We start from the raw sequence: 23,972 nt of genomic DNA, 5'->3' as shown, positions 1-23,972 counted from the left end.
TGAAGTAACACCATGTGAAGAAAAGATTTGAAGCTGTAAAGTGAAGTCTAAACTCAATGCCATAAAGACTTGCATTTATATAGCGCCTCTCATGACCACCAGACTTCTCAAAGTGCTTTACAGCCAATGAAGTACTTTGAGAATGTCGTCACTGTTGGAATGTAGGAAACGTGGCAGCCAACTTGTGCACAGCAAGCTCCCGCAAACAGCAATGTGATAATAACCAGATAATCTGTTTTCGTTATGTTGATTGAAAGATAAATATTGGCCCCAGGACACCAGGGATAACTCCCCTGCTCTTCTTCAAAATAGTGCCATAGAATATTTTACATCCACCTGAGAGAGCAGATGGGGCCTCGGTTTAACGTCTCATCCAAAAAATGGCACCTCCGACAGTGCAGCACTTCCTCAACCTAGATGTTTGTGCTCAAGTCCCTGGAGTGAGATTTGAACCTACAACTATCTGACTCAGAGGCGAGCGTGCTACCCACTGAGCCACAGCTGACACTGGTTCAGCTTGTGCCCCCTTCGGCCAGTCACATGCCCTCTTCATTATGTCCAGGTTTCTAAATCTGAGAAGATAGAAATTAGGGCACGAGAGAATAACATTCCAAATTCCTCTGCGGCTGTAGCAACGTACAAGCAATGTAAGGCTTTTGAGTCTTACATAGCAGGAGGGTTCCAGGTTCGATTCCGGGTCCGTGCTGAACGAGATGAACTCTCCCGGTGGTAGCAGGAGCTCAACACTCGGTCTCAGTCATCCCCGGCAATAATCCCAGCAAATCAGCCAGGGCTCCCGTTCCCCATTGCTATCTAGTGACCCCTGCTGGACACTGTGTGCGAGGGCGTGCACGGTGCAGCAAGTGAGAACAGGATGAGCCTTAGCTGCGATGCCTTTGTGGTTAAATAGTCCGCTGATCCATGACGACTGGCCCCTTGGACGAGGTACTAGAGCTACGCCTTTAAGAGGCGACTAAAAGTTTGACCACAAAATAAAGGGCACTGGGGGAAAATGAGTCTTTCCCCCAGCATCCTGTCAGCAGACTATCTCAGTGCCACAGTCCTTTGCTTCGTTCATCAGTTGGGCTATAAACATGAAGGGCAGGAAAGGCACTGAAATTTGTAAACAAAAAAAGTCAGATTGACATTTCCATACAGCTCTCAAAGTAACACTCACTTGCTTGTAAAAACTTTCTCGTGCTTATAAGAACAAAATAACATGCTTTCTAATCATCTGGCATTTGCATGACTACAATTTTAAAAATGAAGAGTTTCCTCCACCAAACACACACATGCCAAAGCAAACAAACCGGGTTCCAGCAGTTCTTCCCTCAATCTAAACCAGGCCAACATCACAGATCAGGAATATTACTGGCCGATTTTACATTTTAAGCAGTGATGGAAAACTGCCATAGTGGATCAGCTCAGAGGAAAATCAGGCCAGGTGTTTAACGGGCGGGGTGTACAACGGCGCGGGATATATAGTGGGCGGTGTATAACGGGCGGGTGTGTAACAGGCGGGGTGTATAACGGGCGGATGTAAAATGGGTAAGTGTATAACTGGTGGGGAAGGTGTATAACGGGCGGGTGTGTAACAGGCGGGGTGTATAACGGGCGGGTGTGTAACAGGCGGGGTGTATAACGGGCGGGTGTGTAACAGGCGGGGTGTATAACGGGCGGGTGTGTAACTGGTGGCAAAAAAACTACAAAAAAAAACAAAAGACCAAAAAAACAAAAAAAGGGCAGTTGAAAAATGTTTGGAGTGTCCCCCAGATTGGAGGGCACTTGACTTAACTGTTTTATTGTTATCCAACCAAAAGAGTTGTGAGAACCCACGATTTAAATTACCTGCTAATCACTGAACTAAATACACTTATTAAATGGCAGTTATGAATTAGAAAGCCAGCCCAACTCCCTGACTGGACTGTTAAGTGGAACATGGAAGCGAGATGGATGACAAGTTTGGGTCGTTGGAGGACCAGGAGTGAAGCAGTTGGTCGCACTATCGTCAGACGGGTAAATTGAGCCAATCTCGAGGTGGTGGATTGGAAAATTGGAGAGAGTAATCTCGGACTGAAAAGATTCCAGAGCAAAGGTACAATTATCTGATTGGGAGCTGAGTATAAGAGAGAAAATAAATCTACGTAAATCTATGGTATCATCTGCAAATTTAGAAATTGTGTTTTTGATTCCAAAGTCTAAATCATTAATAAATTGTGAGCCGCAGTGTTCCCAGCACTGATCCTTGTGGAATACCACATCCACTTCTCTAATGGGTTGACATTTTGATAGAAGCCAGTATTCAGTGATAAAGAAGAGCTTTCTCATAGAATGCAATGAAGCTCGATATAAATATGAATCTTTCTGCTGAAAGTCATTCATCCTCTCCCCTCCCCTCCCCTCCCTCACTCCCCTCCCTCACTCCCCTCCCTCACTCCCCTCCCTCACTCCCCTCCCTCACTCCCCTCCCTCTCTTTCCTCCCCTCCCTCTCTCCTCTCTCTCCCCCTCCCCCTCCCTCTCCCTCTCCCTCTCCCTCTCCTTTTAAGTTGCTCCTTAAATCCTACCTCTTTGACCAAGCTTTTGGTCACCCGTTCTAATATGTCTTTTTGTGTGGCTCGGTGTCAAAATTTGCCCGATAAGTCTCCTGCGATGCTGTACTACGTTAAAGGCGCTATATAAATACAAGTTATTATTGCTGTTGTGTACTTCCTACACTGAGAGGGGGATGATGTCTGAACAAGGACATTGGAACGAGAAGCTTATGTGACAAAGTGTGACTTGGTTTGGTTAGGTCTTGGAGTTCTCAAGCAGATGTTAATGCTCAGAAACAAAATGGAAGGGGCAGTTTCACAGGGGAGGGGGGATTTTCGGGGGCGCTGGGGTCGGAGGGTAAGTTGTTTAGAAAGGGAGAAGGATACTGAAACGTGCAGAGGGACCTTGGAGTGCATGTCCACAGATTGCTGAAGGTAGCAGGGCAGGTAGACAAGGTGATTAAGAAGGCATACGGGATACTTTCCTCTATTAGCCGAGACATAGAATATGAGCAAGGGGGTTATGCTTGAACTGTATAAAACACTAGTTAAGCCACAGCTAGAGTACTGCGTGCAGTTCTGGTCACCACAATACAGGACAGATGTGATTGGACGAGTGAGGGTACAGAGGAGATTTTCGAGGCAGTTACCTGGACTGGAGACTTTTAGCTATGAGGAAAGATTGGATAGGCTGGGGTTGTTTTCCTTGGAACAGAGGAGGCTGAGGGGAGACCTTTTTGAATAATATAAAATTATAAGGGGCCTAGATAGAGTGGATAGGAAGGACCTATTTCCCTTAACAGAAGGGTCAACAACCAGGGGGCATAGATTTAAAATAATTGGTAGAAGGATTAGAGGGGAGTTAAGGAGAACTTTTTTACCCAGAGGGTGGTGGGGGTGTGGAACTCGCTGCCTGAAAGAGTGGTAAAGGCAGAAATCCTCATCGCATTTAAAAAGTACTTGGATGTGCACTTGACGTGCCGTTACCTACAGGGCTACGGACCAAGAGCTGGAAAGTGGGATTAGGCTGGATAGCTCTTGGTCGGCTGCTGCGGACAGAATGGGCCAAATGGCCTCCTTCTGTGCTGTAAATTTCTACGGTTCCATGATTCTAAGCATTTACTGTTCAGGGAAGGATTAATGTGCGTGTGACTCATCACTGGGAGAGAAACTATCAGCATCAACTTTGTGTGGAGCTCAACCAGCACAGCTAAGAATTATTTTGTAGGTAACTGTTCCGGACTGCCGAGGTAGGTGCTGAGGCTGATATTAAACGATGTGACGATAACAGGGGAGCAGAGTGTGGAGTATTTGAGCAGAGAATTTTGACATAGCATGTGAATCAGTACAGCAGGGTAGAAGGTGATTTTTGATTTGGTGTTGAACAGGATGTTATAAATGATTGGTAGCCTGGAGGTAAGGGAATATTTAAGTAAATATGATCATAAAGGTTCAATGTGTGTTGACACCAATACAACAAAAAGCACTTGCTTTCAGGAGAACAATTTTAAGTCCTGCTACATCATCATCATCATCATCATAGGCAATCTCTCGGAATCGAGGAAGACTTGCTTCCACTCTTAACATGAGTCCTTAGGTGGCTGAACAGTCCAATACGAGAACCACAGTCCCTGTCACAGATGGGGCAGATAGTCATTGAGGGAAGGGGTGGGTGGGATTGGTTTGCCGCACGCTCTTTCTGCTGCCTGCTCTTGTTTTCTGCATGCTCTCGGCGACGAGACTCGAGGTGCTCAGCACCCTCCCGGATGCGCTTCCTCCACTTAGGGCGGTCTTTGGCCAGGGACTCCCAGGTGTCGGTGGGGATGTCGCACTTTATCAGGGAGGCTTTGAGGGTGTCCTTGTAACATTTCCGCTGCCCACTGTTGGCTCGTTTGCCTTGCTGCTACAACTGCGTTGGTTCAACCACACCTAGAGTACTGCGTACAGTTTTGGCCTCCTTATTTAAGGAGGGAGATACTTGCATTGGAGGCAGTTCAGAGAAGGTTGACTAGTTTGATTCTTGGGATGAGAGGGCTGTCTTATGATGAGAGATTGTGTAGAATGAGCCTATATTCTCTGGAGTCTTGAAGAATGAGAGGTGATCTTTTGAAACATATAAGATTCTGAGGGGACTTGACAGGGTAGATGCTGAGAGGATGTTTCCCCTCGTGGGGGGAATCTAGAACTGTAAATATCGGTTAGAGAAGCAAAATGCTGGAGCAGGCTTGACGGGCTGAATGGCCCACTCCTGTTCCTTTGCTGGCTGTTCTCACTTGAATCAATCTATACCATCCGCAAAGGAGGTAAGCCAGGCAGAAAAGGATGACTAAAATGAAAATGAATAAATAGAAAGGCAAATTGTGATGGGGATTTAACAGAAGGAGACAGACTCTTTTTTTAACTATGCTTATATTAGACAGAGAACGGACTAAAAGATAGAGCTTGCAAAAGATACAACTGCTTTTTTGAATGAAGAAAGTCCTAGGTTGGTAGAATTTTAAACTGATTCTTCAGTTCGAATCATCTTTTGGATGAGATGTTAAACCAAGGCCCCGTCTGCTCTCTCAGGGATATAAAAGATCCCATGGCACTATTTCGAAGAAGAGCAGGGGAGTTATCCCCGGTGTCCTGAGGCCAATATTTTTCCCTCAATCAACATAACAAAAAAAAAGATTATCTGGTCATTATCACATTGCTGTTTGTGGGAGCCACAAGTTGGCTGCCGTGTTTCCCACATCACAACCGTGACTACACTCCAAAAGTACTTAATTGGCTGTAAAATGCTTTGAGACGTCTGGTGGTCGCGAAAGGCGCTATATGAATGAATAACGTTGTGGATCAAACAGTCCAGGCAAGTTGAACATCTTTGGTGCACCTTGGAAGGGCACTTTGGGAGATATAGCAAAGAGGTCTGAAAGCTGATTTGATATTGGGTCAGAGTGTATTATAGAAGTGTTAGCATGAGCAAGGGCGACATGATGACTGGGGTCCCGAAAAAAGTTTGGACGATGGGTTTCAAAAGAATTCCACGTTTGTTACCTGTGTGTAGAATTGGCAAATAGTCCCATGGACATTCATATTGTCCAAAGGCATCTCATGAGACCCGGTAGTTGATCAAATGATTGGACTCTGATGAACACTGCTTACTACATACTGTGTGAATTACATTAACTTTGATTGAGATGAATCGTGAAATTTGAATCAAATGGAAGAGCATCTTTGAGTGATCACTGCTTTCTGAACAACAGTAACTGCATTTTAATCAGTAATTCATTATGTTCAGTACCTTGAGGCTTTGGGTGTGAAAGGTAATATATAAATATTTTCATTATTAAACAAATCAAATGCTGGGGTTCATTGGCCTTCACTTGATTTTTTTTTGTCATTCAGCCCACCAAGCCTGCTCCTCCTATTAATTAGCCGTAATCTTTTAAAATCTAATTTCCTTACATCTTCTCCACATCCTTTACAACTATATACTATGGTTGGCAAAAGAACCAGAGGCAGCAGTTTTTACACAGTGAGTTGTTATGATCTGGCAACACGCTGCCTGAATTGGTGGTGGAAGCAGATTCGATAGTAACATTCAAAAGACAATTGGATAACTACTTGAAGGGGAAAAAAATTACAGGGTTATGGGGAAAGAGCGCGGCAGTGTGACCAATTGGAGAGCTCTTTCAAAGAGCCGGGGCACAGGCACGATGGGCCGAATGGCCTCGTTCTATAGTTCTATGGGCGAGAAATTACGTAGTGCCCCGTTTGGGACAATAACTTTTGAGGGAGCGCAAAAGTATCGCCGGGTGGCAAAGATTTGATTTTGCCTAAAATTCCACTTTAGCACTCCAAGAGGGAAGAGGGGCACTGAATCAAGCGCTACCACTTCCCTTTGAGCTCTAAAGAGACTGAGAGGGGTGGTATTGGCAGAGCGCTGAGCAAAGTTTGGGGCAGCGCTGCTGTCTGTACAGGTTCCTTCCGTCAAGGGCCAGTACTGGGGTGAAGGAATCGCCAGGCTGTGTCTGGTGGGGGATGGCACCTGTGCTACGTGAGTAGCAGCCCCAAGCACAAAGACTCCTCAAAGCCTCCCTGATAAAGTGCAACGTCCCCACCGACACCTGGGAGTCCCTGGCCAAAGACCACCCTAAGTGGAGGAAGAGCATCTGGGAGGGCGCTGAGCACCTCGAGTCTCGTCGCCGAGAGCATGCAGAAACCGAGCGCAGGCAGCGGAAGGAGCGTGCGGCAAACCAGACTCTCCACCCACCTTTTCCTTCAACCACTGTCTGCCCCACCTGTGACAGAGACTGTAATTCCCGTATTGGACTGTTCAGTCACCCGAGAACTCACTTTTTAGAGTGGAAGCAAGTCTTCCTCAATTTCGAGGGACTGCCTACAATGATGGAGAGTTCAGGGCTGAGCAATCCAAAAAAAGCAAAAAACAGCAGAATGGGGAGATAAATACATTTTGCCCTATCTGACCACCACTGCCTTTAATTCGCGCTCTCCAAGTGGCCGGCCGAGGTGACAACGCCTCCTGCAGCTGCCGTTGTTGACGCCCGGCGATGCTGCAGGGGGCGGGAGCGAATGTTGCATCCGGGACGGTAACGGGGCGCTGCGCACCGGATGACATCACGGTCTATGGGACGCAAAGATTGAAGCGGTAAGTTTTAGGGCAAAGCAAACCTGCTCAGGAAGTTCGCCGGCATTGGGGATTTTGCCGTGCCTGGTCGGTAAGCCCTTAGCGCCCCGTTACCGCCTCCCCCCCTGGAGGTGCTAACAGACGGTGCAAACCAGGCCAATTTCTTCCCCTATGATTCTAACTGACTCTGCATTGATTCATGTTCAACATTCTCACAATACTTTGTGTGAAAATGTTTTTCCTGGATTTGCTTTTAATCGGCTTAGTTCAAATCCAAAGATTATATCTTCTTCTTCTGGACTGTCCTGCTAAATGGAAGAGCACCCCTGTGCTTGCTGACCTACATTGGCTCCCAGTTAAGCAACGCTTCGATTTCAGAATTCTCATCCTTGTTTACAAATCCCTCCATGGCCTCGCCCCTCCCTATCTCTGTAATCTCCTCCAGCCCCACAACCCCCCGAGATATCTCGCTCCTCAAATTCTGCCCTCTTGAGCATCCCTGATTATAATCGCTCAACCATTGGTGGCCGTGTCTTTTGTTGCCTGGGCTCCAAGTTCTGGAACTCCCTCCCGCAACCTCTCCGCCTCTCTGCCTCCTTTTAAGACGCTCCTTAAAACCTACCTCTCTGCTGTAATTTCTTGTCATGTGGCTCGGGGTGTAAAATTTATTTGTTTTGTCTTATAACACTCCTGTAAAGCTCCTTGGGATGTGTTATTACGTTAAAGGCGCTATATAAATACAAGTTGTTGTTGTTCTGCTAAGCTAGCCTGTCTGAGATCTTTAAAATGATGAAGGGAACAATCAGATCACCCCTGAACATCATCTGCAGGGAACTATAACTTAGTTTGCCTACCCTTTCACCTTAACTCAGTCCCTTCATGCCTGCTGTCACCCAACGTGGGACATCTGTGACTGAATATCGTGAATCCCCCCTGACCGCACGCTGTATAATTGCTTTTATCGCGTGATCCCATTCGCCCCGTTGACCACTTTTCGCAGAGGCGGCTAACATTTAATTGTTTCATACCCAGGCTTCTAAATCCTTGCCCCTCAATTCCTTCCTTCCTTCAGAAATGCAGCCAGTCGTGTCTCGAACCCTAGTTTGCTTCTTCTTTTGTGGAAAATGAACGGGATTGTGCCCAACTTCCCTCCTTTCTCCCAACTCCCTAACTTCTAACTGGCATCCCCTGGCGCCTGAACCAATTTTCACAAAGCACAACTTTCCTATTGGGTGGGGAAGGTGCAGAGGGGAAGAGAAGGGCTTAACACAGCCCGTAATGAGCGTGTTCTCTTCAATTAAAATGAGGACTGGGGAGAAGGTACAAGAAATTAATTCATACAGCTTGAAATAATGAGTGGTGCCATCGAGCCTTTAAATTAATCAGAATAGGAGATTCTTTGCAAATAAAGAAACCACAAGGCAAATGAGCACTGAGAAGGAACTTCTTCAACGAATTAATTTCTCAAAAAAGTACAATCTCCAAGCAGTAAATACCAGATTCACAAAACTTTTCTAAAAGGGAATAGTTACAGACAAATGGAACAGGATAAAACTGAAGTCCAGGGCAAGATGAGAACAAAAGTGCTTGTAGTTTCAGGGATAAGTGAATTGTACATTGGTCAAGAAAGAATTTGCATTTATATAGTACCACTTATGACATCCCAAAGCCCGACTCAGTCAATGAAATACTCCTTGAAGTGCAGTTACTGTTGTACTGTCGGGAAATGCAGCAGCTAATATGCCCAGAGCAATCAGACAAATGACCAGATAATCTGTTTCTTTGGTACTAATGATCAAGGAATAAATGTTGGGCAGGACACTGGGAGACCAAACCCCCTTGCTCTTCTTTTTTTTAATAGTGCTGTGGGAGGGTGGAGAACATCTCAGTTCGACCGCTCGTCTAAAAGCCGACACCTCCGACAGTGCAGCACTCCCTCAGTACTGCACCGAAGTCTCAGCCCAGATTATGTGCTCTAAACCTGGAGTGGCGCTTGAACCCATGACATTCTGCCTCAGCCAAGATGGCTCCCACTGAGCCAAGGCTCATGCCTGATAGATGGAAGCTCCCTGTTGCAGAAGTATATCTGTTGAAGAGAATGAATGGAATCGTCTTAATGCAAAGGCATTTTTCATGTTCCAGAGTTTCATATAGAATCATAGAAAAATTTCGACACAGAAGGAGGCTCTTTGGCCCATTGTGTTCATGCCAGTTGAAAATGAGCTACCCAGCCTAATCCCACCTTCCGGCACTAGTTCCGTAGCTTATGGTCTTAACATCTAAACAATCTGATTTTAACCAAACCCAACTTTGTTGTTGTAATGTCCACAGCATTAATAGCATAATGTATGTAAATTTAAAAATATGAATACAAAACACAGATGATTTCCAGTCTTTGGAAGCAAAGAATACTCTTCTAACTTCTTGCACAACCAACACATTCTTAAATTTAACATCAGATATTTGAATGACCAAAATGGCTATTAGAGTGTAGGTTAGCATATAAATAACAACTCCTCACGAGTCCTTGCCATCCATTTTGGTCCATTTACTTGTATTGCAGCCTTAACGCAGAACAATGTCCTTGTGTGCTTCACAGAGACTTAATTGGAACAAAATGGATGCCAAGGAGCCATTAGGAAGGGCAAGATGTGGGCTTTGAGGAGGGTCTTCAAGGAAAAGAGGAAGGTAGAGAGGCAGAGGGGTTTAAGGAGGGAATTCTAGTGCGTGAGGCCTAGATGGCTGAAGGCACCACAGCTAATGGTGGAGTGAAGGTTGGGTGGGTTGGGGGTGGGGGTCGGGGAGATGCACAAGTGGCCAGAGTTGGAGGAATCGATAAGGGAATAAGGGGTTATGGGGAACGGGCAGGGAAATGGACCTGAGTCCATGATCGGATCAGCCATGATCGTATTAAATGGCGGAGCAGGCTCGAGGGGCTGTGTGGCCTACTCCTGCTCCTATTTCTTACGTTCTTAACACAATTTGGCGGGATGGTGGGTGGGGTGTGGTTATAAGACTAGAGGATGCTCCCGTGAAAGGAGCGGCAAGAGCATGAAGGGATTTGAACATGTGGTTTGGGGGACGAGAAGCCAATGTAGGTCAACATGAACAGTAGTGATAGTTAAGTGGGATAGGATACAGGCACCGGAGTTTCAGACGAGTTGAAGTTTACGGAGCACGGAGAATAGGAGGGTGGTAAGGAGAGGATTGGAATAGTGAAGCCTGGAGGTGACAAAGGCATAGAAGGGTGTTTTCATAGCAATGGGGTAAGGCAGGGCTGGAGGTGGGTAATGTTACTGAGGTGGAAGTAAATGGCCTTTGAGATGAAGAGGAAATGGCATCAGGAGACCAGCTTGGGTTTGACTGGGACGCTGAGATTGCGACCTCAGATGGTGGCTGGGAAGGAGGATGGAATCGGTGGCACAAGTACGGAGTTTGTGACGGTCTTCCCAATGGAAAGAGATTGCAACTCATCCATAAATCGGGTGTCTGACACAGCCTGACAGCACAGAGGCAGTCGGGAGAGGTAGAGCTCGGTGTCATCAGCTGACCTGTGGAACCTGACTCCATGGCACAGAAATTAGTAGTCGTTGTGCCTGTTACACACCCGAAAAATGGGTGCATCGATTGAGCAGTGGGATGGTCTGTGCCCAATCTGATGTGCATATGATCCTCTGCCAAATCCTCACGTTCAATGCTCACTGTCCAAGCTACTCTCTGCTGTTCACTCTTCTCAATACCTGTAGCAGACCTCCTCAGCTTTTGTTTCTCTAGTGAAAATCATTTTGGTCTCTTTAGTCTTTCTTCATAACTTAGTCCCCTAAGGGCTATAATTATCCTTGTTAATCCTTGAATTCTTTCCACTGTAAACTTTTTACATTGGATATACGGCACAGAAACAGGCCATTCGGCCCAACCTGTCCATGCCGGCGTTTATGCTCCACTTGAGCCTCCTCCCATTTTTCCTCATCTAAATCTATCAGCATAACCCTTGATTCCCTTCTCCCTCATATGCAATTTAACCATCGAGGTAGATTGTTGGTTTCAGCTACCAGAACAATTCTTCAAAATCTTCAGGGCACTGCCGTGCTCAGCACAATTAAGTCCTAACTTTCATCATAAGGGAATAATAAGATTGCATCTGCAGACTGACAAAGGTCACCATGGCTGAAGCAGGACATGCGTTTATATACCGTCTTTAAAATAGTTAAATGTCCAAAGGTGCTTCACAGGAGTGTAATCAGATAGAATTTGACACCGAGCCACATGAAGACATATTGGGGCGTTGGTCAAAGAGATAAGTTTTAAGGATGGTCTGAAAAGACGAGAGAGAGAGAGAGAGACGCAGAGAGGTTTGGAGAGGGAATTGCAGAGCTTGGGGCCGAGCCAGCTGAAGGCAAGGCCGCCAATGGCGGGGTGAAGGAAGTGGGGCGTGGACAAGAGGGCAGAGTTGGAGAAACGTAGAGTTCTTGCAGGGTTGTGGGGCTCCGGAGGAGGTTGCAGAGATCGGGAAGGGTCGAGGCCATGGAGGGATTTGAATAAAATCTAGGTGTTGGTGGAACGGGAGCCAAAGTAGGTCAGCGCGCACAGGGGGTGATGGGGGAACGGGACTTGGTGTGAGTTTGGACATGGGCAGCAGAGTTTTGGACGAGCTCGAGTTTATGGTGGGTGGAAGGAACGAGGCTGTCCAGGAAAGCGTTGGAAGAGTCGAGTCTGGAGTTGGCAAAAGCGCGGATGACTGACAGAAGAATAGAATTTAATTTCTCTGATTGCTAAACCATTAAAAGGAAAAGTATGAGCAGGAAGACTAATACTCAGACATTAACATGCTACCTCACAAAATGTGACAGCTGACTTCAAAGGACTGGTTGTAACAATGAAGAATTCTTATATCATCAATCACCGTGTAGATTGCTCAAGTTCTTCATTCTGACTGGAGATTTGAACTCTGTGGGCGTACTGGGAATTTGCATCACCCACGCACATTACATTATGAAGATCTCACATTTCATCCAATAATCCTGTCGCTCATCAAGCTGTGTAAGGAATACATTCTAAGGAGGATACTTAAACCTCTTTCGGGCTGATGCTATCTTTATTGCACTCTCAGTACCTTGTTGTGTTCCACTGCAGCTATGCATTATTCAATCTGTAAATAAATCTTGTGAGTCCTAGCCTGTACGCATCAGTCTGGCACCTTCTTGAGGAAGACCGGAAAAGATGTTCGGCGTTCCATGCAATCTCCTGTGTACTGCACACCACGCCCTCTCATCTTCTCCAGCCCCACAACCCACCCCGAGATGTCTGCGCTCCTCTAATTCTGCCCTCTTGAGCATCCCTGATTATAATCACTAAACCATTGGTGGCCGTGCCTTTAGTTGCCTGGGCCCTAAGCTCTGAAACTCCCTCCCTACACCTCTCCACTTCTCTTTTCTCCTTTAAGACGCTCCTTAAAACCTTTGATCAAACTTTTGGTCACCTGCGCTGATTTCTCCTTATGTGGCTCGCTGTCAAACTTTCCAACTCATAACACTCCTGTGCAGCGCCTTGAGACGTTTTACTACGTTAAAGGCGCTATATAAATACAAGTTGTTGTTGTTGTTGTTAACTTTGGCAATACTATTGCACATACCTTGTTCGAGGGACTGCCTATGATGATGATGGTTGCACATACATGGGCACAAGCTTCCGGATCGTAGGGCCCATGCTCTGCTTACGGAAACTCCTTTCCACCGTGAGCATAGGAGGGAAGTGAAAGGAGTGCCTCAATTTTGGAAATGAATAGCTGTCAGCTGTGGCTCAGTTTTATTCCATCAAGGTGCCCGCTGGGGTGGCAGCTCCCTGGCAGCTCCCCTGACAAAACAAATTTAACCTTACAATCTTGCACCATCCGACAACTTTTCAGTCTCAATCTCCTCCCCTCCCACTGTCTAAACTTTCCCTAGCCTTGATAGACCCTAATAGGGGGTACATTTTCTTAAACTTTACCTTAAACCCTAATCCTACAAGCCCCATAAATTCGGGCCGACCTCAGGCGCGAACCTTCCCTCCTAAACTCCACACCACTCATTGACGACGACCGGACTACCAGCGACGACTAAGCCTCCTGAAGCAGCGACCTGGACCTGGACCTCTTTTGTCTCCTTCGGCGACCTTCTCCGGTAACCTCCTCCTTCGACGTCGACTCAGCTGCCCCACCCGATCCCCGATCCTCGACGACGCACGGTGAACCAGGTGAGCCTCCGACCAGGCGATTGGGCCCCTCCAACGGCAATCGGACCCCCTCCAATGATGATTGGGCCATTCCTAACGACAACTGGGCCCCCTCCAGCGGAGATTGGGCCTCCTCCAGCGACAGCAGCTAGGCCTATCCTCCTCGGTGGTGATTGGGCCTCCTGCTCTTCAGCGACGACTGGGCCTCTCCTTCCCTGCTAATGACCTGGCCTCTTCACGTGATGAGTACCATGGCTGTGACCATTCTCACCTTCCACACTGAACTCCAGAGGACCGCTGACCCTCTCAATGCCTGCCCCCATCCAAGCAGCAGGCCACCTACCATCAAGGGCGCTACTCAGTGCCGAGCTTGCGGCCAACATTTCGCTGTAGGCAACTAGGCTCATACAGCAGGGCCCGGTCTCTGAAATGGGAGGGAGAACAGCCAGTTGTCGTGGTGCACATTGGTACCAACGACATAGGTAAAAAAAGGGATGAGGTCCTACGAAAAGAATTTAAGGAACTAGGAGCTAAATTAAAAAGTAGGACCTCAAAAGTAGTAATCTCGGGATTGCTACCAGTGCCACGTGCTAGTCAGAGTAGGAATCGCAGGATAGCGCAGATGAATACATGGCTTGAGCAGTGGTGCAGCAGGGAGGGATTCAAATTCTTGGGGCATTGGAACCGGTTCTGGGGGAGGTGGGACCAGTACAAACCGGACGGTCTGCACCTGGGCAGGTCCGGAACCAATGTCCTAGGGGGAGTGTTTGCTAGTGCTGTTGGGGAGGAGTTAAACTAATATTGCAGGGGGATGGGAACCTATACAGGGAGACAGAGGGAGACAAAAAGGAAGCAAAAGCAAAAGACAGAAAGGAGATGAGGAAAAGTGGAGGGCAGAGAAACCCAAGGCAAAGAACAAAAAGGGCCACTGTACAGCAAAATTCTAAAAGGACAAAGGGTGTTAAAAAAACAAGCCTGAAGGCTTTGTGTCTTAATGCAAGGAGTATCCGCAATAAGGTGGATGAATTAATTGTGCAAATAGATGTTAACAAATATGATGTGATTGGGATTACGGAGACGTGGCTCCAGGATGATCAGGGCTGGGAACTCAACATCCAGGGGTATTCAACATTCAGGAAGGATAGAATAAAAGGAAAAGGAGGTGGGGTAGCATTACTGGTTAAAGAGGAGATTAATGCAATAGTTAGGAAAGACATTAGCTTGGATGATGTGGAATCTATATGGGTGGAGCTGCAGAACACTAAAGGGCAAAAATCGTTAGTGGGAGTTGTGTACAGACCTCCAAACAGTAGTAGTGATGTTGGGGAGGGCATCAAACAGGAAATTAGGAGTGCATGCAATAAAGGTGCAGCAGTTATAATGGGTGACTTTAATATGCACATAGATTGGGCTAGCCAAACTGGAAGCAATACGGTGGAGGAGGATTTCCTGGAATGCATAAGGGATGGTTTTCTAGACCAATATGTCGAGGAACCAACTAGGGGGGAGGCCATCTTAGACTGGGTGTTGTGTAATGAGAGAGGATTAATTAGCAATCTCATTGTGCGAGGCCCCTTGGGGAAGAGTGACCATAATATGGTGGAATTCTGCATTAGGATGGAGAATGAAACAGTTAATTCAGAGACCATGGTCCAGAACTTAAAGAAGGGTAACTTTGAAGGTATGAGGCATGAATTGGCTAAGATAGATTGGCTAATGATACTTAAGGGGTTGACTGTGGATGGGCAATGGCAGACATTTAGAGAACGCATGGATGAATTACAACAATTGTACATTCCTGTCTGGCGTAAAAATAAAAAAGGGAAGGTGGCTCAACCGTGGCTATCTAGGGAAATCAGGGATAGTATTAAAGCCAAGGAAGTGGCATACAAATTGGCCAGAAATAGCAGCGAACCTGAGGACTGGGAGAAATTTAGAACTCAGCAGAGGAGGACAAAGGGTTTGATTAGGGCAGGGAAAATGGAGTACGAGAAGAAGCTTGCAGGGAACATTAAGGCGGATTGCAAAAGTTTCTATAGGTATGTAAAGAGAAAGAGGTTAGTAAAAACAAACGTAGGTCCCCTGCAGTCAGAATCAGGGGAAGTCATAACGGGGAACAAAGAAATGGCAGACCAATTGAACAAGTACTTTGGTTCAGTATTCACTAAGGAGGACACAAACAACCTTCCGGATATAAAAGTGGTCAGAGGGTCTATTAAAGAGGAGGAACTGAGGGAAATCTTTATTAGTCGGGAAATTGTGTTGGGGAAATTGATGGGATTGAAGGCCGATAAATCCCCAGGGCCTGATGGACTGCATCCCAGAGTACTTAAGGAGGTGGCCTTGGAAATAGCGGATGCATTGACAGTCATTTTCCAACATTCCATTGACTCTGGATCAGTTCCTATCGAGTGGAGGGTAGCCAATGTAACCCCACTTTTTAAAAAAGGAGGGAGAGAGAAAGCAGGGAATTATAGACCGGTCAGCCTGACCTCAGTAGTGGGTAAAATGATGGAATCAATTATTAAGGATGTCATAGCAGCGCATTTGGAAAATGGTGACATGATAGGTCCAAGTCAGCATGGATTTGTAAAAGGGAGATCATGCTTGACAAATCTTCTGGAATTTTTTGAGGATGTTTCCAATAAAGTGGACAAAGGAGTACCAGTTGATGTGGTGTATTTGGACTTTCAGAAGGCTTTCGACAAGGTCCCACACAGGAGATTAATGTGCAAAGTTAAAGCACATGGGATTGGGGGTAGTGTGCTGACGTGGATTGAGAACTGGTTGTCAGACAGGAAGCAAAGAGTAGGAGTAAATGGGTACTTTTCGGAATGGCAGGCAGTGACTAGTGGGGTACCGCAGGGTTCTGTGCTGGGGCCCCAGCTGTTTACATTATACATTAATGATTTAGACGAAGGGATTAAATGTAGTATCTCCAAATTTGCGGATGACACTAAGTTGGGTGGCAGTGTGAGCTGCGAGGAGGATGCTATGAGGCTACAGAGTGACTTGGATAGGTTAGGTGAGTGGGCAAATGCGTGGCAGATGAAGTATAATGTGGATAAATGTGAGGTTATCCACTTTGGTGGTAAAAACAGAGAGACAGACTATTATCTGAATGGTGACAGATTAGGAAAAGGGAAGGTGCAACGAGACCTGGGTGTCATGGTACATCAGTCATTGAAGGTTGGCATGCAGGTACAGCAGGCGGTTAAGAAAGCAAATGGCATGTTGGCCTTCATAGCGAGGGGATTTGAGTACAGGGGCAGGGAGGTGTTGCTACAGTTGTACAGGGCCTTGGTGAGGCCACACCTGGAGTATTGTGTACAGTTTTGGTCTCCTAACTTGAGGAAGGACATACTTGCTGTTGAGGGAGTGCAGCGAAGATTCACCAGACTGATTCCCGGGATGGTGGGACTGACCTATCAAGAAAGACTGAATCAACTGGGCTTGTATTCACTGGAGTTCAGAAGAGTGAGAGGGGACCTCATAGAAACGTTTAAAATTCTGACGGGTTTGGACAGGTTGGATGCAGGAAGAATGTTCCCAATGTTGGGGAAGTCCAGAAGCAGGGGTCACAGTCTAAGGATAAGGGGTAAGCCATTTAGGACCGAGATAAGGAGAAACTTCTTCACCCAGAGAGTGGTGAACCTGTGGAATTCTCTACCACAGGAAGTAGTTGAGGCCAATTCACTAAATATATTCAAAAGGGAGTTAGATGAAGTCCTTAGTACTCGGGGGATCAAGGGGTATGGCGTGAAAGCAGGAAGTGGGTACTGAAGTTTCATGTTCAGCCATGAACTCGTTGAATGGCGGTGCAGGCTAGAAGGGCTAAATGGCCTGCTCCTGCACCTATTTTCTATGTTTCTATGTTTCTGTGTCTCCAGTCGTCTTAGAACCCCCTTCCCACTGGACCAAGACCTTGCTCAGCTAAGCCCGTGTGGTGGTCAGTGTGCAACGACCACCCCACGTTAAAAGAACTCGCGCACAGGCATCTTCCACTCATCTAATATGAAGTTCGGGACCTGGAACGTCAGGACCCTAATACACAACTCCAACAGCGACAGGCCGGAACGCCGCACTGCCATAGTTGCCCAGGAACTCAGACGCTTTGACATCGACATCGCCGCCCTAAGCGAGACTCGGCGGGCAGGGGAAGGCCAGCTCAAGGAACATGGTGGAGGTTGTACCTTTTTCTGGAAAGGAAACATAGAAAATAGGAGCAGGGGAAGGCCATTTTGCCCTTCGAGCCTGCACCACCATTCAATAAGATCATGATTGATCATTCACCTCAGTACCCCTTTCCTGCTTTCTCTCCATATCCCTTGATCCCTTTAACCGTAAGGGCCATATGTAACTCCCTCTTGAATATATCCAATGAACTGGCATCAACAACTCTCTGCGGTAGGGTATTCCACAGGTTAACAACTCTGAGTGAAGACCAGAGGAAGAACGCCACCTTCATGGAGTCAGCTTTGCCGTCAAAAATGAACTGGTCGGCCGCCTCAAAAACTCCCCCTGCGGGGTTAACGAACGTCTCATGATCCTTCGCCTTACCCTATCCCGGAACCAATGCGCCACAGTCATCAGTGCGTACGCCCCAACACTCGATGCAACGGATGAGGCTAAAGAGGGTTTTTATTCCAACCTCGAGACATCCCTGTCCCGTGTCCCCACAGGTGACAAATTGATCCTCCTGGGTGACTTTAATGCCAGGGTCGGCAAAGACACAGCCCTCTGGGGAGGCGTGATTGGTCGAGAGGGGATAGGGGAATCCAAGTCCAGTGACAAAATGTCTAGAACATGAATTCCTCATCACCAACACCCTGTTCCGCCAGAGGGACAAATACAAGCCATCATGGCAACCTTCTCACTCCAAACAATGGCATCTGCTGGACTATGTCATCGTCCAAGCCAGGGATCGCAAGGATGTGTGCATCACCTGTGCCATGACAGGAGCTGATGACTGCTGGACGGACTACCGCCTAATCCAATCCATCATCGATATTAACATAGCCCCAAAGCAGAGGGGACAGCAGAAGCAGTGCTGCAAAAAAGTTTATACCGGGGCACTTAAAGAGCCAGCTATACAGCCAGCGCCTCACAGCCAATCTGGCATGCCTTGATGACCCTGAGATGCTCAATGTCCACAGCGCTTGGTCTGCCCTCCAGGCCTCTATAACCAGTGCCTGTGAAGAGACACTTGGTTACTCAACCAGAAAACACCAGGACTGGTTTGATGAAAATGATCAGGAGATCCAAGAACTAATAGATCGTAAGCGCAGAGCATTTCTGAGCCTCAAGCAACAATCTACCTCGGGAGCTGCAAAGCAACATTACAGACAGCTCAAGGCTGAGGTCCAACAAAAAACCCGGGCCCTAAAGAACAGGTGGTGGATGGAGAAAGCACACACGAGATACAACAATTGGCCGACAGCCACGACATGCGAGGATTCTTCATCGCAGTCAAGGCCACCTACAGTCCAAACTCCCAAGGTCCCACCCCACTCCTGGCCAAAAACGGGGGAACACTCATCAAGGACACCGAGGCTGTCAGGGCATGCTGGAAGAAGCACTTTGAAGATCTCCTCAATCGAGACTCTGCCTTTGACTCCAGTGTTCTCAATTCCATCCCGCAGCATGCAACCCGCCACCACCTCAGTGAGACCCCACGCTGCACGAGGTCGGCAAAGCCATAAATCAGCTCAAGAATAACAAAGCTACGGGTAGGGATGGAATTCCTTCTGAGGTGCTAAAATATGGCGGAGAGGCGCTGTTGGTGCGGATACATGACCTTATCTCTCTCATTTGGAGGGAGGAGAGCATGCCGGGGATCTCAGATGCAGTGATCGTGTCCATTTTTAAAAAGGGGAACAAATCCGACTGCGGCAACTACAGGGGAATCTCCCTGCTATCCAACCACCGGGAAGGTTGTCGCTAGAGTCCTCCTCAACCGTCTTCTTCCTGTGGCCGAGGAGCCCCTCCCGGAGTCACAGTGCGGATTTCGGCCCCTACGGGGAACGACCGACATGATCTTTGCAGCACGACAGCTGCAGGAAAAATGCAGGGAGCAGCGCCAGCTCTTATACATGGCCTTTATCGATCTTACAAAGGCCTTTGACGACCGTGAGGGCTTATGGAGTGTCCTCCTCCGTTTCGGATGCCCCCAAAAGTTTGTCAGCATCCTTCGCCTGCTCCATGATGATGTGCAGGCTGTGATCCTTACCAGCGGATCCATTACAGACCCATTCCACGTTCAGACCGGGGTCAAACAGGGCTGCGTCATCCAACCCTCTTCTCAATCTTCCACGCTGCCATGCTCCACCTCACTGTCAACAAGCTCCCCGCTGGAGTGGAACTAAACTACTTAAGTGGGAAGCTGTTTAACTTACATCGCCTCCAGGCTAGGTCCAAGATCACCCAAACCTCTGTCATTGAACTGCAGTATGGAGATGACGCCTATGCGTGCGCACATTCTGAGGTTGAACTCCAGGATATAGTCGATGTATTCACCGAGGCATATGAAAGCATGGGCCTTACGCTTAACATCCGTAAGACAAAGGTCCTCCACCAGCCTGTCGTCGCCGCACAGCACTGCCCCCCCAGTCATCAAGATTCACGGCGCGGCCCTCGACAACGTGGACCATTTCCCATACCTCGGGAGTCTCTTGTCAACAAAGGCAGACATTGATGCGGAGATTCAACATTGCCTCCAGTGCGCCAGTGCAACCTGAGGAAAAGAGTGTTCGAAGGCCAGGCCCTCAAATCTACCACCAAGCTCATGGTCTACAGGGCTGTGGTAATACCCGTCCTCCTGTATGGATCAGAGGCATGGACGATGTACAGGAGGCACATCAAATCGCTGGAGATATATCACCAACGATGTCTCCGCAAGATCCTGCAAATCCCCTGGGAGGACAGACCTACCAACATCAGTGTCCTCGCCCAGGCTAACACCCCTAGTATTGAAGTACTGACCACACTTGCTGGGCAGGCCACTTAGTCCGCATGCCAGACACGAAACTCCCTAAGCAATTGCTCTATGCGGAGCTCCTTCATGGCAAACAAGTCAAAGGTGGGCAGCAGAAACGTTACAAGGACACCTTCAAAGCCTCCCTGGTGAAGTGCGACATCACCACTGACACCTGGGAGACCCTGGCCGAAGACCGCCCTAGGTGGAGAAAGTGCATCCGGGAGGGCGTTGAGGTCTTCGAATCTCAACGCTGTGAGCGTGAAGAGGTCAGGCGCAGGCAGCAGAAGGAACGTGCGGCAAATCAGTGCCATTCCCCCCTTCCCCCGACGAATGTCTGTCCCACCTGTGACAGGGTCTGTGGCTCTCGTGTTGGACTGTTCAGTCACCAAAGGACTCACTTTAGGAGCGGAAGCAAGTCTTCCTCGATTCCGAGGGACTGCCTATGATGATGAGTGAGTAGCACTCTCACCTCGGAGTCAGAAGGTTGTGGGTTCAAGTCCCACTCCAGGGACTTGAGCACAAAATCTAGGCTGACACTCCAGTGCAGTGCTGAGGGAGCGCTGCACTGTCGGAGGTGCCATCTTTCGGATGAGACGTTAGACCGAGGCCCTGTCTGCCTTCTCAGATGGATGTAAAAGATCCCAGTGCAATATTTTGAAGAAGAGCAAGGGGGCCTCTCCCAAATGTGCTTGCCAATAGTTATTCCTCAACCAACAGCTAAAAACAGATGATTTGATCATTATCACATTGCTGTTTGTGGGAGCTTGCTGTGCGCAAATTGACTGCTGTCTTTCCTACATTACAACAGCCACGACATCCCAAAAGCACTTCATTGGCTGTAAAGTGCTTTGGGTCGTTCCCAGGACATGAAAGGCGCTATATAAATTGAAGTCTTTCTTTCGCTATTCACATTTTCCGGATTGCAGGAGGCAGATGGAATATGTAAACAAGCTTTCCCTCCCATGATGTCGAGACTGTCGAGAGCTGGTGCCGTAATGGTGCCAATTCCTGAAGCAGCAGTTGGCCAGCCTCTTGCGCTGGAAAGTAGCCAGTTCCAGATGACCCCCATCTGTGTCAACTCACGTGCACCCTTGCGATGGAGGGTTCATTTGTCAGGGTTTCCGTTGCTACTCCATTTTAGACGATTGGTGTCACACACGGGTCCGCCAGCGGTTACACTTTGGAGTAAGATTTGCTTTTTCGGACATAAAATAAACAAATTAAGTGCATCTCACTGTGGGAAGCAAGGGCCACTCTGTGTTTAAATGGATTTGCAGTCCTGGCAGCCTTGAGTGCTGCATCAATAGTTTGTGTCACTCTTTCCCATCATAAATCTCACTCCTCACATTTTCCTGAGGTGAGCAGATGCAGCTGGGAACGTTAAGGTCTGATGTTGACTGCATGGGCCAACTGTGAGTCGAGAGAGAGAGAGAGAAAAGGAGATCCAACAGCAACTCCCAGAGGTGACTTTCTTGCATTCCGGCTCGAGAGATTGGATACTGGCCATCACCAGCGCTGATTTAACACGATAAATAAAATGCTCTTGTTGCTGATCGTATCGTTTGTAAGTCGACAAGTGTTATTAAAACCACCACTGAATGCTGACACCGGTAACTCTACCTTGAAATATAGAAGCAGCTGATATTGAGAGAACTCCACATTCATTTTACCAACAGGTCGGTCGGTGCAAGTACAGAAACAGGATTGCAACCTTTTCAGCTAAACTAGTATCTAGAGAAAATGTCCCTCCCCTCCCATGGTCACATAGTAGTGACATTCTGAGCTCAGTGTCTGCTGTGGCTCAGTGGGTACCACTCTCGCCTCTGTGTCAGAAGGTTGTAGGTTCAAGTTCCACTCCAGCACATAAATCTAGGCTGACACTCCAGTGCTGTGCTGAGGGAGTGCTGCACTGTCGGAGGTGTTGTCTTTCGGATGAGGCGTTAAACCGAGGCCCCGTCTGCTCTCTCAGGTGGAAGTAAAAAATCCCATGGGACTATTATAGAAGAAGAGCAGGGGAGTTATCCCTGGTGTCCTGGCCAATATTTATCCCTCAATCGACATAACAAAAACAGATTATCTGGTTATTATCACATTACTGTTTGTTGCGCGCAAATTGGCCTATGCGTTTCCCATATTACAACAGTGACTACACTTCAAAAGTACTTCATTGGCTGTAAAGCGCTTTGGGACATCCGGTGGTCGTGAAAGACGCTATATAAATGCAAGTCTTTCTTTCTGTCTCTACACCTTTTACGAAGTGTGCAGTCTGTGTTTTTTCGGTTGTTCGCTAACAGAAAAGAAAATATTATCGCCATTACAATTCCAGACAGAGAGGACGGGGAGGGAAAGGTGAGAAATGATCACTACTGCTGAACAGAACCACATCTGCAAAATAAAATCTGCGCCAGCAAAACACAGTAAACGGCCATTTTTAAATTAATTTTCTCACTTATTAATTTTCTTCTTTCCTTTCGGGCTCCGTACAAATAAATCTCCACAACCCTCGCCCCGCAAAAATACCTTACATTATCAGTTAAACCAATTATTATTACATGCTATTAAACCAACCCATAGCTCCATAGAATTAGGCATGCGATATGACTACATTATCAAGCATTCATACCTAAACCACCACAGATTTAGGCGCAGAGCATTTCTGCACAACTTCCACTTCGTTGGCAGCAGTCACTCCGTAAATGGATGCTGTGGGGGAGGGGTGATACTTCAATCCCCATGCAGGCCGTGTTCTTTTTGCCAACTTGCCACACCAGTTTGCTGATGTGGCTCCTCACAAGGGAATAGCTGATGAAATAACCTTTAATTTACATTCACCTTATTGCACGCAGCCAATGAATTACTTCTGCAGTGCAGTCACACTCCAGTAACTGCAACAGCCAATTTGCGCACAACAGCAACTTGTATTTATATAGCACCTTTAACGTCGTAAAATGCCCCGAGGCGCATCACATCAGTGTTACAAGACAAAACAGATAAATTTGACACCACATAAGAAGAAATGACGGCAGATGACCAAAAGTTTGGTCAAAGAGGTAGGTTTTAAGGAGCGTCTTAAAGTAGGAAAGAGAGGAAAGAGGCGGAGAGGTTTAGGGAGGGAGTTCCAGAGCTTGGGGCCCAGGCAGCTGAATGTACAGCCATGGATGGTTGAGCGATTATAATCAGGGATGTTCAGGAGGGCAGAATTTGAGGAGCGCAGACATCTCGGCGCGGGGGGTTGTGGCGCTGGAGGAGATTACAGAGATAAGGAGGGGGCGAGGGCCATGGAGAGATTTGTCAACAAGGATGAGAATTTTGAAATCGAGGCGTTGCTTAACCGGGAGCCAATGTAGTTCAGCGAGCACAGGGGGTGATGGGTGAGCGGGACTTGGTGTGAGTCAGGGCACGGGCATGGTAAGCTCCCACCAGCAGCAAATGAACTAAACGATGCTTGGTGGTTGCATGGCTACCCTTTCAATTAAGTTCACGGGGTCGTTCACGTCCACCCGAATGAGCAGGCGGGGTCTGGGTTTAACGTTGCACCTGAAAGAGGACATCTCCAAAAGTGGCCTGCTGCAATTATCGGCCTACATTGTCCACTCAAGTCGCGGAGTGGAGCTGCAG

The 23,972-nt window shown here is 47.5% G+C and overlaps 1 long non-coding RNA gene across 3 annotated transcripts in view; it reads left to right on the top strand.

The window, feature by feature from the left end:
- The window catches only part of LOC139277944 (uncharacterized), a 190,792-nt gene that overhangs the window by 88,339 nt on the left and 78,481 nt on the right, over positions 1 to 23,972 (top strand). For all 3 annotated transcript variants that reach the window (XR_011596183.1, XR_011596181.1, XR_011596182.1), the window contains exon 5: positions 1,888 to 2,095. This is a non-coding gene — a long non-coding RNA (uncharacterized lncRNA). The remainder of the gene's footprint in view (positions 1 to 1,887; positions 2,096 to 23,972) is intronic.

Source organism: Pristiophorus japonicus, chromosome 13, assembly GCF_044704955.1.
Source record: "Pristiophorus japonicus isolate sPriJap1 chromosome 13, sPriJap1.hap1, whole genome shotgun sequence".
Taxonomy (NCBI): Eukaryota; Metazoa; Chordata; class Chondrichthyes; family Pristiophoridae; genus Pristiophorus; species Pristiophorus japonicus.
Note: the sequence above shows the minus strand (reverse complement) of the source record. Positions and strands in the feature narration are given on the sequence as shown.